This window comes from Thermobia domestica, chromosome 6 (assembly GCF_964235325.1).
Source record: "Thermobia domestica chromosome 6, izTheDome1.hap1.1, whole genome shotgun sequence".
Taxonomy (NCBI): domain Eukaryota; kingdom Metazoa; phylum Arthropoda; class Insecta; order Zygentoma; family Lepismatidae; genus Thermobia; species Thermobia domestica.
The window spans coordinates 257,546,693-257,567,883 of record NC_137459.1 but is presented as its reverse complement, the minus strand read 5'-3'; the positions used below and the strand labels follow the sequence as shown (position 1 = coordinate 257,567,883).

The window sequence follows — 21,191 nt, the reverse complement described above, 5'->3', positions numbered from 1 at the left end:
CACATGATATACGATTATGCGGAGCAAGGTTCGTTACTATTTTTTCTATATTATTTGTGTCCCACAAGAGAATTAAAAGAATGCCTTTAAAGTTAAAAAGAAATGGACGCATCGCAGTTAGAGGTTGAGTTTGCGCGGAGGGATGGAAATCCTCCCATCTTTGCCGATGTGATTACCCCTTGTAGAACTCTGAAGCCGCCACTGATTATTCCATCACACAATTCGATGCAATAGTTGTCAAGTTAGGTTCTTTCTTTATTTTTCTTATCTTGCTCCAATAATCATTCTTTCATTCTTTTTTCTTAATCCCTCTTCCATGTTTATTACACTTCGTCTTTTTCAGAAGTTTCCAAGTTGGAAATCTCTAAAGTTCAAAGAATTAAGAGGATCAAGAGAGGAAAGTCTTGAAAATAGAATAGAAAAGAAAAAGGAAAGATAGAAAGCTACGTCTTAGAAAAAAATGTGATACATTACTATGTAGGTATATATAAAGAAAAATAATAATGCTACTAGAATCACAAATTTCCTCTTATAATTGAGAAATATACATGAATATCAGTAACACTGCTGAATAAAATATGGTGTATTCAATCTGGTTAATGGATAGTCTCATTCAAAGGGACAACTATGCTCTTTCAAAAGGTTCTACGTACTTATTTGTAAGCAGGGATCTATGGAAGGAAAATTTAATTATTTTCCCTTCTAAACCTTTACTTACTAGCGGGATTCAAACTTCAAGCAAGATTCGTTCACGTGTATGCTGTTATAATGCACGGTGACTCTGAAGAACTTTTCTTTCACACAAACTTCAGGAATATTATACCAGATGACATGAAGTTCTAAGTACTTTTGTCAGACACATTCTATAAGAGAACGCCACCATTAGAAAATCTGCAAGGTGAAAAAAAAACAACGTATAACTAGTTATCAGGCGCGCGCCCTATTTGTTGTTGTTGTTGGGAAGAGTCTAACGTTATTCAAGGGGTCTAATACGTCTATATAAACCTATGTTGTTTTACACCTGAGAGAACGATAGGCAATTGTTAATTACTGCCATCTACATTGTCAGATAATCTTAAAGAACTTCATCGCTTTTATAAGGAAAAGAAGAACTCAGATGGGGTATGAAATTAAATCTTTAGGCTACATGAATCATTTTTCTGTTAAACAACTATAGTTATGTTCAGAAAGTGTACTAACATTAGTCGAGTTAACGAATTTTTTCGGGGGTCTGGACCCAGTGGACACCCCGAACTCCTTCATGGCTAAGCGGTTAGGGCGGGGGAGACCCGGGTTCGATTCCCGCGGGAGCTCATGTGATTCGGATGCCACGTTAATCTGTAGATCCCGTCTCATATAGCCTCGCTGCTGAGAGGGACGTTACACTCAAAATCAACTCAACTGAACTCGGTGGACACCCCGTGGATGTACCTTGCTAGTTATACCTCCAAGGATTCGATTTGTCTGCACGCTAGTAATATCTCTTTGGGACAAGTAGAAGGTATCGCTGCTTGCAGCAACTATTACCCTGAATGTGAACAATTAGGATTTAGCACGTCTGATAGCTTGAGGTGTTTTGCGTTCATAATGGCGATTAAGAATATATAAATATGTTGTCTAATATTTATGCAACCTTCAACTCTTAAACGTTTTGAAGTTTTCATGTTAGTGTTACCTTCAGACTGATGCGTCTCCATATTACAATATCGATTTTCAGTAATTCAGTAAGTAAGCGATAACGATATTTTGTTAGTGTGAGTAACAAAGAAAAAAAAAACTGAGTAGAAGTCATTTTACATAAATAAATAAATTCTTAAATAAATGATGGCAAGATTTTCTTAGGAATACTTAAATGTCATCGATGTTCCGCTAAAGCTTTTCTGCTCCGAAAAAAATCTAGTAAGGGCTCAGAGAAATCCGCAATAAGGATAACAGCACGGTATTAGAAATCACGGAGTGAAAAAAAAAAATCGTTCATGAAGACTTTCTTTTCTCGACTAACCATGTCATTGACAAATAGTGGCCACAAAACTATTCCATATAGGTGTACTTAACTTAGTATTCTAATTTGCAGTCACATCTATTGTATTGTATGCAATTTCCGTAAGATTGAATACAATACAATCTTCCAATTCTGTTTGATAGAGAAAGCGGTTTTCTCGTTATAGTTAATGTTGCCCATGATACGACACGTAAACTTTGTAGAAATTTCCTATCAGCTAAATTCTCGGAGAATGCTTTCTCGTCCTCTTTCGATTGTTGAAAAGCTTTTCCTCGTCTCGTCTTCTTAGGTACAAAACCCATGTTCTGATTTTCTTTCTAATTTCATATCCAAGATTGGGCGAACTAGCATTGTCCACGACTCGTAAAATTTCTCGTCTCTTTTCGAATTTAAGAAATGTACTTCTCGTCTCCTGGATACCTAGTTATGGTACGCAGTTTATGTAAAATTATCTCTTATCGGCTGATAGAAAGTTAAGTTTCGTTCGTAAACGAAGGTTTTTCTCTGCTCGCCAGATTGATTACAGACAGGTACGGGTTCTGATATTACCTGTTCATTAGTTTCTAAATAATACTAATACTATTAATACTACTACTACTACTACTACTAATAATAATAATAATAATAATAATTCATTTTGCTAGTCTTATTATGTAAATATGAAATGAATATATATATATATATATATATATATATATATTCAGTTGGAATAACAAAACTTAATAATTAAGAATATTGCTCAAAAATATTCCCATTTAGTATATTGCTATATATTAGCGTTTTAATTGCCCTCGCCAAGTGAACTTTGTTGTGGACAAACACCGTGTGCGTGGGTTTTCTTGGGGTTCTCCCGTTTCCTCCCACTCTCTTCATTCCACCATTTCATTCATTATTCATCATCAACGTCTCCTTTAGCCTACCCGGCATAACCATGGGACGTAAAACTAAAAGATTTAATTTCATTTTATTTGGTTATGGTAGTTTTGATAATATATAATTTATTTGTTATAGTAAAGTAGTTTATCAATAATTAGTAATTCGGAAATTTAAGCTAACAAGATAAAGAGCAGATCTAAATAGGAGCAAGTTCAAAAATTCCTCAATAAAAACGAGAAATATAGGGCGAGGCAGAGAGAACGGACGTTTTGAAATGGCTAAAACTTATCCATTAGGCGAAGTGACAGACGTGGAGGTGTCATTATTAGGTTTGTGAAGTCTTCACACTTTTTTGTCTGTTATTTTTATTTCAGTTTCTGTAACTATATTTATTTTTTTCTTTTTAGATTAACCCTCTCGGGATCTTGGGTATTTTTTAGACTTTCAGCCAAGCAGCTACTGCATCGTCACTATTTATCCTAGGATCATGGTTCATACCTCATTCTCTTCAGAATCGAGCAGGCTTTCAAATTGTACCACTTACATGCTCACACTTTATACCAGGAGAGGGAAAAGTGGTCAAAGGGAAAATTTCGGGGGGATCTTTTTTCACACTTTGGGCCCCTCTGGAACGGCCTTGTGTGAACGTAGAAATCTCAAAAGATCTGGTAAATAGTACTTGTTGGACTCAATGTGTATACCAAATTTCAAGTTTCTATCTTGAATAGTAACGGCGGGAGAAATGTTATCAAGAATCCCCACAATGCCTCAAATTACCGCATATCATGATCTCAGGTAAAAAAAAAAAAAATCCTGAGACATCTCTATTTACCCTAGGACTATAATCCGCCAATCATTCTCTTTAGAATAGAACTGCCTTTCAGGCGTTACCATTCACATGTCTCCATGATGTATCTAAGGAGGGAACATCCCAAAGAAAGGAATTTTTGGTAAAGATATCTCTTTTTTAAACTTCTCCCTTCTGACCCCCCTGTTTTAACGCAGAAATCTAAAAAAAATATATATATGGTAAATACTACTCGGTGGACTGAATGTTTGTGCAAAATTTCAATCTTCTACATGCAAAAATAAAATTTATGAAATATGAGTAAAGTCGCCGGTATTGTTTTTGAGAAAGTAGTCTGAAAAGAAAGTCATTCTTAGCCCTTTAACTAACAAGCATTGATAGCATTACCATTAAAATATTTAGGTTACTTTTATGGTTGAATCATGTCCTCCTGATCATAATTTCGTAATTTTTAAAGTATTTTTGTACTTCCTGAACAGTGTGTAGTTCCTGAACAGCATTGCCCTATTATGGTAAAATATCATAAGAATGCTTTCAGTAGTTATCGGCAGTTTCGTTGAAATATTCTCTTTCAGAGTAAGAAATCACAAATAATATATATATATATATATATATATATATATATATATATATATATATATATATATATATAAGTACTTTCGCGGAACATATGATATAAAACTTCTACAGTACTAAATTGACTGTCCCCTGTTGACGAAGATTAGAAATATCTAAAGAAGCAACCAAAGAAGCAAATCATGTACATGAATATTGTATGAAAGCAACAATGCCAACTAAATGATCACTGAAGTTATAATTCGTGCGGATAACGCAATACAATGCGATGTTGCTTGAAAGTAACACTACCCAATAAAGGGTTAAGAGCAAAATAGTTTTTTTTTTTTTTTTGTACGGAATAATTTACACAATATTATAATTATTAACAAAATATTTACTTATGAAACATGAACAAAATGTCATGACTCGTCTTTTGAGAAAATCGTCCCAAAAACTCATCCGCAAGAATAAACTACCCCTCCTACGGTTTACAGCATAAATAAGTTACACTGTAGTGTCAGATTATTAATCAAATTTCTATGAAATATGAATAACATCGGCTGAGTAGTTACTGAGAAAATCGTCCGAAAAGAAAAAAAAAATAACCCCTAAGAATAAAATATCCCTTCTCAATTTTCCCACAGAAATGGCTTATACTACATGATGAGGTTGTTCTTGGAAAATTGGTTTATAAATCAAACCAAATCATTAAAGCCATTTTTGAGGAAATAGTTATTCCTTTAATTTTTACCCTTAAGTAAACTACCATTTTTTAGCAATAGGAAGCAATAGGAACTTAAAGGATCACATACAAATATTGTTTAAAATTGACTTAGATACGTTGAGAGGTTTAGCCTCGAAGTGAGTGTACGTCAGGACGAAGGGAAGAACAGAAGGACGGGATAACAGACGGACAGATGTCGAAAAGTAACGTTTTCGGTGTCTATGACTTTTTTGTTTAAAAAAGTGTAAATCCGTTGAAATCTCAAATTTGATTTTTTTTTTCACGACCACGACGCTTTCTCCTCTCCTTTCGTCGGTCGAAAGTAATAACAGTAGTCAAAATGGTTACGAGGTTCACGGTGCAATAGACAGGGCTGGATTAACCCATCTGGAGGCACTGGGCTAGAATAAAATGTCTGACCCCTGCTGACTTCACCTAATACATTTCTGTGGAAGTACAGTAGGAAAGCTAAGAGAACATGTTTCATATTTTTGGTCATATTTTATTTTATAATGATGATTGCATCTTCATGATTCGTGTTAGATAGTCAGTTGAGGCTTTGATCAGAGTGGAGGCCCCTGTCTACCTGGAGACCCCGGGCTATAACTTCCTTAATCCCCTTCCTTAACCTGGTCATGACAATAGAATAGCAAAAAAAAAAAAAAAAAAAAAAAAATTGTGGTATATCTCAGCCAACCTGTTAAAGTTCATTTAACAGAAACTAGAGCAAATATTTTGCGCCAAACCTTGTCATGATCGCCTACCTTGCAAAGAAAGTAAAGCAGGTAAGTTTTTGAAAAACGAAATGACATTTTTGAGTTTTACGTCCCACGGTTATGCCGGTTAGGCTAAAGGAGACGGTGATGAAGAGAGATGAATGAAATGGTGGAATGAAGAAAGTGGAAGGAAACGGGAGAACCCGATAAAACCCACACATACGGTGTTTGTCTACCACAAAGTTCACTTGGCGGAAGCAGGGTTTGAACCCGGGACCCCAAGCTCCCGGGAACGCTTTACCACTGAGCCACCGCGGCCCATGGTAAGTTTTTCTCACTAATGTTGATAATGACTTCGTCAGAGCTTTTAGTCTCACCTTACTGCAAATGTAAAAAAAAAGGTCTGGCTTGTTACGACAGTTATTAGACATGTTTCAACAACAAGAGCAACAAAAGATTCCTGAAACAATATAACAGATTTGTTATAAGTTTTCTGTTCTTTTAATAGGGAATGTATGAACTGTTCAGCCAATAATAATAATAATAATAATAATAATAATAATAATAATAATAATAATAATAATAATAATAATAATAATAATCACCCATTATTATTCTAGAGAAACCAACCAGTATTATTTACAGAATTTAAAAATGTCGAGAAACAAATAGATTAAATTTTCTTATAATGACCACTATTCTATGAAAAATTTACCTTTTCTTCTCAGTACGTTAACATACAATTATTTCAATTATTAAACGAATATACACGTTAATTCCCTCTTGTTGTTTGTATTTCCAGAACAACCCAATGAATTGTATGAACAAAACAGAAGCAAATACTTCAAAACATGAGCATGAAGCAAAAGCATGTGATCTAAACCATTGATTTCAATCTACGTGAATAAACTCTTCCTTTTGCTTCGTGGTTGTTTTATCTATCACAATAAAAATGCATTTTTTCAGCGGATAGTATTTTTTTGTTCCTTATTATGATAATGAAATCGGTACGCTTACCTTTTTACTACCTCGCGATATATTTAAAGGTTTTGAAGGTTTTAAAGGACCAATCAGTAGCAAAATTAATAAATACATTATTTCTTTCTTTTCAGTTCACAGAAAACACTATGAAAATATCTCAAACTTATTAAAAAAAGGAAAAAAACTACATTCTTTCACATCTGGAAACTTATGGCTATTGGTCATATTTTTACATGGTAAACGAACTTTGCTACATGTTGTTCCGTAGCTCATTGGATTCTCACACGACACCCACTTAGAACACCCGTGCTCGATTGTTTGCTGCCCCTTCCTACACTTCCTTTCGTTCTTTTTATTAATTAGGTAGAACAACAGCAAACACACACACACACACACACATACACACACACACACACACATATGTATATATATATGTGTATATATATATATATATATGTGTGTGTGTGTGTGTAATTATATATGTATATATATTATTATTACAATTTCAGGTGTGATTCGACTTTCTGCAGTTTTTTAAAATTTATTTATTCAAGTGAAGACGATGAAGTATGATTTGATAAGCATACAGACCGTTCTAGATTATTCTATTAAAGAAAAAATACGAATAGGTTTACAGCTGATAATTAATTAAATTATCTTTTATTATGTATAGTCCATAAGCAGCTATGGTTAACGAGATAGATTTCAGTTATTTGGTGTGTAGCTAGCATGTTGTCTTCCATCATCTCTATTTCTGGAACTATATATATATATATATATATATATATATATATATATATATATATATATATATATATATATATATATATATATATATATATATATATATATATATATATATATATTAAAGAAAATATCCTTCTTTAGTTGTAAAGAAAACAATGACCATAGTTCAAAATATATATCACTATGCCATTATTTTTCATTACATAAATATATGGACAAAATGAATACATTTATATTTGGAAATGTTGAAGACAATGTGAGCACGCTGAACAATTTAGTGTTAAATTAAACAATAGTTCTATTAATATCATTTTATTTCAATAATTAAACTTCGAAGTTTTTGGAATATTCACCACTTTGGCCAACTTATCCTTGACCGGTTTCAACCACAGTCATTAATGATGATTGGAATATCTTAAAGAAAGATGCACTACGTTTTATTGAATTCAAATAATTTTTACGTAGTTCCTTTCAGAAAAGGGTTCTCTACATGTAAAAACTTGCAACATATAGTTCATTTTATTTCTTTTTATCCCTTGCTGTTGATGGATTATTGCAACATCAAATAATGACATTATTTTGAAAATTAGAGGAAGGCATATAACAAATTTCATTAAAATCGAATAAGTATTCCGAGAGTTATAGTGAAACAGACAGTCGAACGGACGGAGACACAAATGCTGGTTGGGTCAAATGGTAGAAACTCAATACGTTAGTTTGAATTAAGTGTGTATCTAGTTTTGGATATAAGTTTATTTTTATATTTTATTGATGGAAGAAATAAAGTAGGACCCTTTACTTTTGATCTAGAATTATAGTTGTGACCTATTATTGCATCAAAGAAGCAAGAAATAATAACAGGATGAAACCAGATCTAAAACTACAACATTCTATAGCGGTTCCATCGACGAAAATAATACTTGGTGAAGTTTCGAAAAGGGACCACGTGATTGGTAGGTAAAAATGCCATTACGACATATATTTACGTTCTGCATTTCTCCGATAAACTTTAAAGATTCAAGTCATTTTTATTGCGTGTAACTTAAAATATATATTTCCGTTTTATCTGCTTGTTACATTATTTGCGTTATATGTTGCATAAAATGCATTTGCAAATGTAATATATTTGGTAATTTTACCAAGACTTAAAGCTTTAAAACTTTTAATAAGGTCAATTAAATGATTCAGTGAACTGATTTTGTAATAACTTCCATTGCTTCAAGGAGAAAAATATAGATATATATAAAATTCCCCCAAAATATGCAGTTTCTGTGACACATAATACATCCCGTGATCGAAGCAAATGCTTCAACATGTCACCTGACTATATACTGCAAGCCTCTCAATTTGTATTAGAGATGAACGGGCTCGGACAAAAATCTTCTTTTTGAAAAAAAAAATCTAGGGCTTCTTTTTTTTTTTGGAAAATTTTAACTTTTTTTTTAATATTTAAAATTTAATGAAAAATAACAGTATGTATTCCCTTTATTTCCCCATTGTAACACATATACACAGACACAAATATTTAATTTCTGGGGTATAAAGAGGAAATTCCGAAAAAAATAAGAATCAAAGAAAATCGGTGTTTTAATAGGAAAGAAACAGTCCAAATCGGTGGAAGTGTGGGCTTTCTAGTTCGAACGAACTGGGTTATAGGGATATTAGATTAACGTTCAACAACAACCACCACCACAAACGGGAACTTTAGTAGATTTGGTAAAACAAAATAATAATTTAATATTTGTGAACAAACTAAAACTTGATAATAACTATAGTTAACATTTATTAAAGACGGTAAAAACGCCATCTCTCATACGTGACGAGGCTGATATGTCCATAGATACCGAAAGCGAAGAAATCTAATTTCTAATCCTCACTAACAAGATGATACACATGGAAATGTTGGAAATGATGGAGAAAGAAGATAGTTCAAGATAACAAACAAAGATGGGAAATACAGAATGTGCAGAAATAACATAAACAGATAAGTAAAAAAGTCCAGAGAAAACTGGATAAACAACTTGTGCAAGGAAATTGAGAAAATATAGTAAAAGCAATGTAGAAAGGTTATAAAACAGTTCGGTTAGAAAAACAAATGCACAGACATTATCATAGACAAGGACGGGACAATGCTAATAGAAGAGGAGCAAATAACAAGAAGATGGAAGGAACACATTGAAGAACTCTGCAAAGGAGACGGAATGATCGAAGAAGAGATAGAGAAGGAAGAGGACGTCGACGAAGGAAAGCAACAAAGAATAAACTGTTTAGTCTTATTAATGAAATGTACATCTCGGGAAAAACATACCAAGAGACTTCGAGAAAAGCATATTGGTACCTGTCCGGAAGAGAAAAGGCACACGGAAATGCAAAGAACACAGAACGTTAAGTTTGCTTTCCCATGCGTCAAAAGTACTGTGCAAGATTATCGCACAACGAATACAAGGGAAAATCGAAGAACGGCTATCGGAGGACCAATTTGGATTCAGAAGAAAAGAGGGAACAAGGGAAGCAATACTCAGTTTACGGTTGATCATGAAACAGCAGATCGGAATAAACAAACCAATTGTAATAGCATTTGTTGATATAGAAAAAAAAAAGCTTTTGACAACGCAGATTGGAATATCATGTTCAGAGCGTTGAATAATCTGGAAGTGGATTACAGAGACAGAAGAATAATGTACCAACTTTATAGGAACCAGAAAGCTTTTATAGGGAGAAATCAGAAGGAAGCAAGAATAAGCAAAGGAGTGAGGCAAGGATGTGGACTTTCACTTCTCCTTTTCAACGTCTATATACAAGAGGCTATGAAAGAAATGATGAAAACGAGAAAGTCGTAAAAGTAAATGGTCAGGTATTCATCACAATAAGGTTTGCTGATGACAATGCATTGAAATCGGAGAACGAAAAGGAATTCCAGAAGGCACTTTCAAACTTGAACGACCAACTGGATAAAACATGCAAAATGAAGATAAATAAGAAGAAAACCAAAGTGATAAAGTGCGCAAAAGCAGGACAGGAAGAAGCGAACGCATGGCTAGATGAAGAGAAAATCGAAGACGTTAAGACATTCCCCTATTTAGGAAGTAATATCCTTGGACGGAAGAAGTTAAAAAAGATGTAATTTCCAGAATAGCGTAGGCTAAACAAACATTCAATAGGAAAAGAGGACTACTAACATCAAGAAATATGTCATTGGATGTTCGTGAACGATTTATTAAGAACTTGGTATGGAACGTGACCCTTTACGGGTCAGAGACGTAGACATTGAGAAAAGTTGAAATATCCTAGATGGAAGCATTTGAAATTTGGCCATCTTATTCGGCACTCTGATTGGATCACCGCGCTGACAGAGGAAAAGTCAGAAGAAAAACCAGAAAGAGGAAGACTAAGGATAGAATATCTAGATGCAGTTACGGAGAAGAGGCCTTATAAAAGTATAAAACAGCCCTCCCAAAGGAGAGAAAAGTTTTAAAATTTCCATGTTGCCCACCAACCTATGGTTGGGGTGAATAAGAAGAAGAATCCTAATCCTAAGTAATTGTGGAAATGGAGTCGGAAAGTGACAACGAAAAAATAGCGTGTCAAAATGATGTGAAGTATTTCTTGGTAACGACCTCAAAATATACCGCAATTGTTTAGGAAAGTCATAGTTACCAGATGCGGAAACGAAGAAAGAATATCCAATGAAAGCATGGGGGAACATCTCTCAATAAATTTTCGGAAACATAATTGGTGTAGAAAATTGTGAAAAATAATATAAAAAAGCAGAGTAAAAAATAGGCAGAAACGGAACAGGAAATAGAGAAATAAAACTGTTCATAGGAGAGGTTGCTGTACGAGTTACTACAAGAGAACGTCGACCCATCTATCAGCGTTTCTGTAATCTTTCTCCTTGGCTTTTGTACGTTCTTATTCAATGTGTAAATATTTAATGTGACTATTTAATGTGATGTAAATTCACTACTTGTGCCATCGTTCGCATATATGATGCTAGTCATATCGTACCTTCAAATTTCTTAAGCATTTGTTTCTCGTTTCAAGCATTTCCTTTGTTTAATTCATATCACGGTTGAAGTACATGCTTATAAGTACTTAACTTCGAAGCAACTAATTCAATTTCAGTTTGTTCCGCATTCATATTTGCTCAAATTTTACGCGTGTCAAGTTAGACCAATCACCAACACTAAAACGACCGGAACATATCTCAGAATTATGAGCTAATTAGTTGCTCTAATCCCAATTTTTGGGCTCCTACCGTTTAGCGAGAAATTGGATTCAACATGGGCGAGTCTAGCTTGATATCAAGATAGAACCCCCCATACGGTTACAATGGTCCAATCGAAAAATTCAAACGCCAGAATTATGGGTTTTTATGGGCTAATTTGTTGCTCTAATTCCAATTTTTCGGCTCCTACGGTTTAGCGGGAAATCGGAATCAAAATGGGCGAGTCTAGCTTGCTATCAAGCTAGAACTCCCCCATATGGTTACAATGGTCCGATCGAAAAAAATCAAATGCCAGAATTATGTGCTATTTATGGGCTAATTAGTTGCTCTAATCCCAATTTTTGGGCTTCTACTGTTTAGTGGGAAATCAGAATCAAAATGTGCCAGTCTTGACAGACATTAAGCTAGAACCCTTCATATGGTTAGAATAGTCGGATAGAAAAATTCAAATGTCAGAATTATGGGCTATTTATGGGCTAATTAGTTGCTCTTATCCCAATTTTTTGGCTTCTATCGTTTAGCGGGAAATCGGATTCAAAATGGGCGAGTCTAGCTTGATATCAAACTAGAACCCCCATATGGTTACGGTTACAATGGTCCGATCGAAAAAAATCAAACACTAGAATTATGGGATATTTATAGGCTAATTAGTTGCTCTAATCCCAATTTTTGTGCTTTTACTGTTTAGTGGGAAATCAGAATCAAAATGTGCCAGTCTTGACAAACATGAAGCTAGAACCCTTCATATGGTTAGAATAGTCGGATAGAAAAATTCAAATGTCAGAATTATGGGCTATTTATGGGCTAATTACTTGCTCTTATCCCAATTTTTGGGCTTCTACCGTTTAGCGGGAAATCGGATTCAAAATGGGCGAGTCTTGCTCGATATCAAGCTAGAACCCCCCATACGGTTACTGCTACAATGGTCCGATCGAAAAAATTCAAACGCCAGTGTTGTGGGCTATTTATGGGCTAATTAGTGGCTCTAATCCCAATTTTTGTTCTCCTACTGTTTAGCGGGAAATCAGATTCAAAATGGGCGAGTCTAGCTTGCCATCAAGCTAAAAAAGACGTACGTTTACAATTGTCCGATCCTAGAAACTCAAACTCTAGAATTATGGGCTATTTTTGGGCTAATTAGTTGCTCTAATCCTGATTTTTGGACTCCTACCTTTGAGCGGGAAATCGGAATAAAAGTGGGAGAGTCTAGCTTGACATGAAGAAAGAACCCTTGTTTAGGTTAGACATCTCGAATCGAAGAAAATCAAACGTCAGAAATATGGGCTATTCATGTTCTAATTGATGCTGCAATTCCGAGTTTGGGGCTGCTACATTTTAGCAGGAATTCTTTATCAAATTGTGAGATTTGGCTTAACATCTAGCTATAAACCTAGGGCTATAATACTCCGATCAAAATAATTTAAACGTCGGGAATTATGGGTTATTTGCATGCTAAATTGTTCCTCTAATGTCGAGTGTTTTCTTCTATCGTTAGTAAGAAATCTCATGCTAGATTGATATTGATTTTTAGATAAGGTGGGGTGATACTTTCAAAGTTGTAGTAAGAAAACATCGATTTTTACAAACTGAAAATTGGTTTATTTGAACTCTCCGCAAATGTAAATCTATATCTCTACTCTTAAATCCATATTTTTTTTCACGTGTTTATGTTCATTATGTTTGGAGTAAGTAGTGTATATATATATATAGAATTTATATAGTGAAATATCATTATTTTTAAATATTTTTTTTGTGCCTCTTCGCCGTTGCTGGGGCCACAGTGGCACAGAGGTAGAGCGTTTATCTCTTGTGCTTGAGATCCCTGGTTCGATCCCAGATCGCGCAAATTGGTCTTTCTGGTTGACAAACACCATGTGCTTGGGTTTTATCGGAGCTCTCCGATTTCCTCCCACTTTATTCATAATGAATATAATGAACATAAACACCTGAAAAGACAATCCATGGATTTACTAGTACAGATATATATTTGCATTCGCTGAGAATGCAAATAAATCAATTTTCAGCTAATAGACATCGACGTTTCCTCACTGCAACTTTGAAATTATCATCCCACGTTATCTAGAAATCAATATCAATCTTGCATGAGATTTCTTACTAACGATAGAAATAAAAGCTCGACATTAGAGCAACAATTTAGCATGCAAATAACCCATAATTTCGACGTTTTAATTCTTTCGATCGGAGTATTATAGGCCTAGGTTTATAGCTAGAAGTTAAGCCAAATCTCACAATTTAATGAAGAATTCCTGCAAAACGGTAACACCGCAAACTCGGAATTAGAACAATAATAAGCCCATCAATAGCCCATAATTCCGTCGTTTGAGTTTTATTGGATCGGAGCATCGTTACCGCATGGGAGATTCTAGCTTGATATCAAGCTGGACTCGCCCATTTTGATTCCGATTTCCCGCTAAACAGTGGGAGGCCCGAAAATTGAGATTAGAACAACTAATTAGCCCATAAATAGCCCATAACACTGGCATTTGATTTTTTTCGATCGGACTATTGTAACCATAAGGAGGGTTCTAGCTTGATATCAAGCTAGACTCGCCCATTTTGATTCTGATTTTCCGCTAAAGATTAGGAGCCCAAAAATTGAGATTAGAGCAACTAATTAACCCGTAAATAGCCCATAATTCTGGCATTTGATTTTTTTTCGATCGGACTATTGTAACCATAAGGAGGGTTCTAGCTTGATATCAAGCTAGACTCGCCCATTTTGATTCTGATTTTCCGCTAAAGATTAGGAACCCAAAAATTGAGATTAGAGCAACTAATTAACCCATAAATAGCCCATAATTCTGGCGTTTGAATTTTTTCGTTCGGACCATTGTAACCATATGATATTTTTTTAACCTTAATATCAAGCTTGACTCGTTCATTTTGATTGTGATTTCCAGCTAAAACAGTAGGAGCCCAAAAATTGGGATTAGAGCAACAAATTAGTCCATAAATAGTTCATAATTCTGGCATTTGAATTTTTCGATTGGGCCATTGTAACCATATGGGGGGTTCTAGCTTGATATCAAGCTAGACTCGCCCATTTTGATTCTGATTTTCCGCTAAAGAGTAGGAACCCAAAAATTGAGATTAGAGCAACTAATTAACCCATAAATAGCCCATAATTCTGGCGTTTGAATTTTTACGATCGCACCATTGTAACCATATGGGTGGTTCTGGCTTGATATCAAACAAGACTCGCCCATTTTGAATCCGATTTGCCGCTAAACGATAGGAGCCCAAAAAATGTGATAAGAGCAACAAATTAGCCTATAAATAGCCCATAATTCTGGCGTTTGATTTTTTCGATCGCACCATTGTAACCATATGGGGGTTCTAGCTTGATATCAAGCTAGACTCGCTCATTTTGAATCCGATTTCCCGCTAAACGGTAGGAGCCCAAAAATTGGGATTAGAGCAACTAATTAGGCCATAATTCTGGCGTTTGAATTTTTTCGATCGCACTATTGTAACCATATGGTTGGGTCTAGCTTGGTATCAAGCTACACTCGCCCATTTTGAATCCGATTTCCCGCTAAACGGTAGGAGCCAAAAAATTGGGATTAGAGCAACTAATTAGCCCATAAATAGCCCATAATTCTGGCGTTTGAATTTTTTCGATCGCACCATTGTAACCGTATGGGTGGTTCTAGCTTGATACCAAGCTAGACTTGCCCATTTTGAATCCGATTTCCCGCTAAACGGTAGGAGCCCAAAAATTGGTATTAGAGCAACCAATTAGCCCATAAATTGCCCATAACTATGAAATATGTTCCGGTAGTTTTAGTGTTGGTGGTTGGTCTAACTTGACAGGCGTTCTAATTTTTATTCATACACTCAGCAACATTTACTTCAAAAACCTGAGAAACAATCCTTTGATTCCTTTTATTCATTTGGCCTATTGTGTGCTAAGGGATGCCCTGCACAATAGTGATATGTAATCCCAATTTCTCTTAGCCCTAGTGTGCAAGGGTTTTATTTGATCTAGTGGCTACGTGGGACTTTGTGTACTAAGCCCTGGGTTTGATTCGCGGTGGGAGGACATTGAAATTCGAAAGCATTAAGGGAATTTGCATTTCACAATATGCGGCCACGTCTAATTTAGCCTCGGTGGTCAAAAGAGGACACTGAATTTTAAGAAACAAATAAAACATAATTTTGTGCTAAGTTCACTCCTCGAAATTATGGCTGGAAGAAACACTGCTCTAACTTTTAGAAGTTCAATATTATGTAAGAGAATAAGTGGGTGATTCATCATCGTCCAGGTCGTACTATTATAGGTATTAACGTAAAATTTGAAGAGAATACTCCTTTTGTCACGAAAAGAAGGATAAATAAATATTCTTTTAAAAAAAAATACCCACTCTAAAGGGGGTAAAAGGCGGCTCAAAATTTCCCTCAATACTGTATCTTATGAACCCCTGGTGTTAAAGAGATTAATTACAGCATATGAGCAGAAGTGAATTGACAGCTCAATAACTATCAAATGATGATACGCACAACGATGATGAAGAATGTTCAGCTGATTCATAGTGCTTTTCGTAACTGCATCCCGTGTGCAATTTGATGATTAAATATTGTGAGTGATCTATTTTTTTTTTCCTTATGCATTGTAAAATAAGAAAAGCGATGATGGACATCTCGGGCCAGCGACTGGCAAATATGGCGGACGAATGCCATTTTTTTATTTGTATCTTTTTCGGTTATTTTTCATCCGATTTAGATCATCTTCTTTTTAATCGAAAAGTCTTTAGTATCTCCATACTTTTATTTATTACGACATTTCTGCTATCTACTTTAGTTTTTACCCAAAATGCAAAATTCTTGTTTTTGGTCATTTTTGTACTTTTTTTCAATACTGTTGTAAGAGAAATTTAGGGTGAGATTAAACTAACTGCGAATATGGAGAAATCAGTTTTATTGGATACTTAAGATGTACGAGATGTGATGGTGAAGGTCTTGAACTCTCCACTGGTAAACATGGTAGCCATTTCAAGATGGCCGACGGACGAAATTTAAACTAATCTCTGTCTCGTTTATTTTTCATCCGTTTTCGATTATCTTCTTTTTTTTTAAAAAAAAGAAACGGAAGCAGTTTTCAAAGTCTTTAATGCTTGACTACAAAAATGTACACGGAATGTAGGTGCCAAACTCTCTAGAGGTCTAAAAGGTTAAGTTTGGAATTGTTATTTATGTGATAATTAAGTTTGGGATAATTAAGCCACTGTTTAGCATACCAGTTAATAAACAATTTTCTTCTTGTTACAGATGAGTACTGAATAAGAAGACTAGTCACTAAAATGGAATTAGTAGGAAGAGCAGAACCATGTAAAAGGAAACGATGTAGTGATGTTTGTATACTGTGCAATAGAGGAAATGATGAAAAGTTTGTAAAAAGTGCTGGTGAAGAAACTTTAAATAATCTATCAGATACAATAGTTAGTTTTGCAAAATGGAAAGACGAGTGATGCCAAAAGATACTGGAGAATTTAGGAGGTGATGCTAGAGAATAAAATATATGAAAGCTGCGATTGAATTGTCATCTAACTTGTTACAAATCACTGACGCACAAGGAAAAATGTCAAGCTCTAGAATACACTACATGAAGATGCAAAAGGTTTTAGTAGAAGAAGACGTTTCTGAAGAAGCTTACGCCTCAAAACCACCCGAACTGACACATCAAAGTGTGACAAACAACTTTGTTTTCTTGTGATGGAAAATAAACCAGAAAACATCTTCTCCATCATGTTTCATAAGATACAGGAAGTTCTAATTTGAGAGAAGCAGTCAACGTAAGTGGAAATAATACTTGGCAGGTAAGGCTTAATTAGGTATTGACCCAAACGATGCCCATGCTATCAACATTTTGGACACTGTTAGACCAGAAGGGTTACAAATGTGATTCGTAGGAAGAAAGTCTGTAAACAACGTATTCAAAGTTTAGCAGTTATTGTAGCGTCCGATACGGAATTTCTAGATTGTTGGAAGATTTTCTTATTCAAGGAAATGTTACAAGTATGACTGAGTTGCATAACATTCACATTAATGTCTGCTTTTCTAATGGAGTTGATATATTGACACGGCTAAAATCAAAAAGAGAATTAAAGACTTTTATTGAAGAAAGAGTTTCTAGTGTTGAGTTTTCCATACCTACACGAAAAATGAATCTGAACGTGTATTTATAAAACAAACTAAAAATATTCCAATTAGTAAATTATAATATGATACTACTGATTCACAATTTAAGATCTTTCCGAAGCCAAAATTTTAAAAAAATAGCTTTGAATACACTTATGTTCTTGTACTGTCGATCACTAAATATCCAGAATTGACAGGTGATACCACATTTGTTTTAATTGGTTCTCAGAAGCGCACGATTCGTATAGATTTAATATATCAAGCCTTGGGTGAGAAAAAAGCTCAAGCTTTACTGGGAATGCATTCTCTTTCTGGATATGACACTACTGGTTTCTTCAGTTATAAATCAAAAAAACAGTTTTTGGAAGAGCTTCATAAATGCTAGCTACAAAATGCTCAAAACTCTTTCCTCATTAGGTCAAACAGATATTATCGAGGATGAAAGATACACTGCACTTGAAGAATGCATGTGTTCAGTGTACATGCCAAAACTAAATATTAAAACCTTGAGTGAGCTAAGGAGGTTTACCATGAAGCAAGTTCAGGGATCAAATATACCTCCGACTCAAGCTGCTCTTCACCCGGCTATAAGAAGCTCATTATCAAGCGATGAGATGGCGAAGAGCTCACATTCCACAACCTTATATTCCACCCCAACTTCTGATTTTGGCTGGATGGCAAGGTAAAATGAATACCTACCTGTCATATGTGACATGCCCTGTGCTCCTCAAGAACTACTTTCATCAGTACGCTGTTCCTGTGTCAAGTTGCGGTGTCTAGCATCCTGCAAGTGTGTGCAAAATGATGTACCATGTACTGAAATTTGCTCATGCTCGGCTGAGACTGATAAATGTGAAAGTGTTGCAAACCATGATGAAGTGGATTATGATGACAGTTACATCGAAGACTCTATGCTATTCTGAAGTTGAACTTTACATTCAGTTTCAAGTTTGACAATTTTTAACATCTAAGTACATAATATATAGTAACTATACACCGATAATAATGATAATTTTGCATTAACATATACATCATTTAGTAATAAGTTTCCCTTGCCCTGTCTTAAATCTATAAAGCTTATTTTTTCTATTCCTACAGGGTGGTCTAGAAGTGGGTGTATCCCTAATTGGTGTTTTCTGACTGTTTTAAGTTTTACCAACATTTGTTACTACAAGGATGGTGATCATGACGATCTTTACGACTCTTAAAACTCTTAAGACTTCAAGGTAACTCCGTATAGACATTCTACCATAACTAATATTATACTTTTGAAACCAAAGGGGGGTATGCCCACTTCCGAACAACCCTGTAAAGATTTTCAAAATGCTAATTGCAGACTGTAGTTTTATATATTTCTATTCTCGTTTTATTTTATTTTGGATACAATTAAGGCAGATAGTAGAAAAATGTAGCAAACAAAATAGTAGAACGGCTTAAACTTTTCGTTAGAAAAAATAATTGAAAACGGATGAAAAGTAAACGAGACTGAGATTGGTTTAAATTTCGTCAGTCCACCATCTTGAAATAGCTATCATGTTTGCTAGTGGAGATTCCAAGACCTTCACCATCACATTTCGTACATATTGAGTATCCAGTAAAATTGATTTCTCCACATTCGTCGATAGTTTAGTCTCATCCCAAACTTCTCTTGCAACAATATTGAAAAAAGTAGAAAAATGACCAAAAACATGAATTTTGCATTTTGGGTAAAAATTAAAGTAGATAGCAGAAATGTCGTAATAAATAAAAGTATAGAGATGCTAAAGACTTTTCGATTAAAAATATGATCGAAATCGGATGAAAAATAACCGAGACAGAGACAAATAAAAAAGTCTTTCGTCCGCCATCTTGGAACGGCTGCCATATTTGCCAGTTGCGGCTTCGAGATGTCCACCATCGCTTTTCTTATTCTACAATGCATAAGGAAAAAAATGAAACCACTCACAATACTTAATCACAAAAATGCACACGCACTAAGAATATTGGTAGTTAGAAAACCCACTATCAGCTCATTGACAACTTTACTTCAATTCACTCGGAAATGAATGATCTTCTCAAGGATTTGGATTTACCTAAGAGTAAATCTCAACTTCTTGGATCTCGACTTCAGCAGTCAGGCAGCCAAAACAGAAATTATTTTTTGCGGAAGATGAAGGCTTAGTGTTCTACCCTAATTCAAACGCATTGATGATAAAACTGAAGATGCTATGTGACCGAGGCAAATGGAAACTGTTTAAAGAATCTTCAAAAAGCAAGCATAGAAGTAGTCATGTTGGCTATTGGGAATAAGTTACCACCAGTCTAGTTTGCATACTCTGTGACTACGAAGAGGCCGAACAAAAACATCATCCGAATCCTTGATAAAAAATGAAAAATTAAAGTAAATATTTAAGATTTAAGTCCCACGGTTATGGTGACTAGGCTAAAGAAGACGACGATGATGAGAAAGGAAGGAAATTGTGAAATTAAGAAAGTAGGATGAAACGAGAGAACCCCGAAAAACTCACGCACACGGTGTTTTTCCACCATAAAGTTCAGTTGGCGAAAGCGAATCCTTGATAAAATAGTTACCATGATTATACCATTATACCATTATACCATGATTATACCAGTTGAAAATTTTGCGCTGACAAAAGTTGTTGCTCTACTTACGGACCTGCAATCAGGCGTCACTAAATACTGCTGCTTTTTATGTGAACAGGATAGCCGAGCCCGAGATAAACATTACATCGTACGGAACTGGCCTCTGCGAGAAAGGTTGATTACCGGTCATAAAAATGTCGCTCACAATCCTCCGATCCCAAAGGAAAATACTTACTTGCTGACTTTGCATATCAAACTCGGACAGAAAACTAAATTTTCTCGTCTTAGTGAGGCTATGCACAAGAAAGGAGTTTTCGTGGGCCCAAAGATTGGACAACCTTTCAAAGATTCGATGCTTATTGGAATCGAATCGAAAGAAAAACGAGCATGATTTGCACTCCACAACATATCTGAGAACTTTTTTGGGTAACAACAAAAGCGATTATTATGTCGCTCACTCGAGGAATTGCTGTTAGCGTACCAGACCTTGTAGTGTAACATGTTTCTTAAAGCGCATTTTCTTTACTCGCACCTCGACTTATTTCTTAAAAATTTAGCAGCAGTTTCGGATGAACACGGGGAACGGTTTTATTATTTACATTTATTATATTACTTTTCATTTATTATTCGTTACAGCTAAATTAATCCTTTCCATTCCTGTAAATTTTCGAAAAGAGATAAACAAAATAGTTGGGGCCATCCCGGGAAACAGCAGACGATGGGGGGAAACGAGGGTTATATTCGGACTCAGGACGTCATTTTACATATGAATTAGCAGGAATGGCGACAGAGTTCGATTTTTTTGCAGA

At 35.0% G+C, this 21,191-nt stretch overlaps 1 protein-coding gene across 1 annotated transcript in view; it reads right to left on the bottom strand.

The window, feature by feature from the left end:
• LOC145687511 (cell adhesion molecule Dscam1-like) overlaps positions 1-21,191 on the bottom strand; it is a 1,370,399-nt gene that overhangs the window by 350,216 nt on the left and 998,992 nt on the right. The window lies entirely within an intron of this gene.